General features: G+C 39.7%; 1 pseudogene; it reads right to left on the bottom strand.

The window, feature by feature from the left end:
- Positions 1–918: 918 nt before the first annotated feature.
- On the bottom strand, positions 919–1,290 carry LOC131488753 (large ribosomal subunit protein eL31-like; annotated as a pseudogene).
- Positions 1,291–1,540: the final 250 nt, after the last annotated feature.

Below are 1,540 nucleotides of genomic sequence, written 5' to 3'. Positions count from 1 at the left end.
TGCCCTGTGACTGAAGTGGACACATGTCCAGTGCCAGTCCTGTCTCTTGGGTTCTCAGTAGATGCTAGTTAAATAGACTAGATCAGGTCAACCTCAATATTTAGCTTGGTTAGATAGGTGATAGGAGGTTAAATAAAAGTGAGATATGTTAGCAATCCAGCTCATTACTAACGTTAAACCAGGGCATTTGGAGATAGGGAAAAAAAAAAATAAAGGTCCTTTTCTAATTTGTAGGGAGAATCTTTTTATTTGGTGATTGTAAGCTGAATGCAAGAAGAGGGAAAATAAGGCTGGTGCCATCTTGTCAGTGATTTAATTATTTTCCCATCTACACTTGTTTTTGAAGCTTATCAGAGCAAAGTACTGTGGGCAGCCCAGCTGTCACTGTTATCATTGTGGCTCCGAGTGCTGTCGTCCTGATTCCCATTGTAATGCAATTAATCTTTTGCTTTGCACTAATGGATGAACAAGCATATTTACTGCAGCATAAAATCCTAATTATTTTCTGAACAGATGCATAAAGGGAATGTAAATTAATGGCAAGTGACAATTGTGATAGATGTGTTCTATATCTTTAAATGTCAGGGTTCCTGTTGTGTAGACTGAGCCTAGCTTGGATATGAAAGCTGCCCCACTTGCATTCACCTGCACTTATGTGAGGAGGCACAGTCCTCATGCTCCACATCTCTTCTGAGAGGGTGACTTATACTTTTAGACCACACATATTAGAAATTATAGTATGTTGGCAGGGCTATCCTCAACAGGGCAGCGTTCTTTGCAAGTTCTCTTGAGCTGTTGTTACTACTAGCCTTCTAAAAAATTACTGCATTTGTTACTTGTTATAACCTAATACCTGGAACAGCAGCCATATGTGTGTGTATGTGTGTGTATACACAGTTTTATACTTTTATTTGACAATTAGCAATTCTCATCCACATTAACAGTCTGTAGATTTTTGAAAGTGGTGACAGGTATATAGGTAACCAATATATAGAGCTTGTTTGGTGAATCCTCATCCTCGTTATGTTTTCTGGACAACCGCACACAGACATACGGAACATTCCTTTTTCCTTTGGTCTAGACAGCTTTGTTGAGCCTGGTGTCAATGCACACATCTGGGGTTCCCATCTCCTTCATAGCAAATTTCCGGGTCTCTTTGAGAGCCCGAGGGCCATGCTTCTTGAAACCCACTCCATGGATGCGCTTGGGAATGTTGTTGGTGTATTCTCTGGTCACTACCTTATTGATGGCAGAACAACACTTCTTGCCACCTTTCTTTGTGGGAGCCATTCTGCGGGGCCCAGGTTGTAAAGCAGCCATAGTTTTAAATTCAGCTTTTTTCCCCCCTCTGTATCAAACATTGCTCTATTTTCACAAAAATTTCCTTATTTAAAATCTCCACAATTGTAACACTGTGGAGACATTTGATAAGCATAATTTAAGCAAAAGATACCAAATAAAAACCAGCACATCATGTGTGATTCCATTTACATACAGTTCAATTAGAGTAAAAACTGGCTTATTCTGTGAGTGAAAGGAT

Source organism: Neofelis nebulosa, chromosome 10 (genome assembly GCF_028018385.1).
Source record: "Neofelis nebulosa isolate mNeoNeb1 chromosome 10, mNeoNeb1.pri, whole genome shotgun sequence".
NCBI lineage: Eukaryota > Metazoa > Chordata > Mammalia > Carnivora > Felidae > Neofelis > Neofelis nebulosa.
The sequence above is the reverse complement of the archived record's forward strand: the minus strand, read 5'-3'. Positions and strand labels throughout refer to the sequence as shown.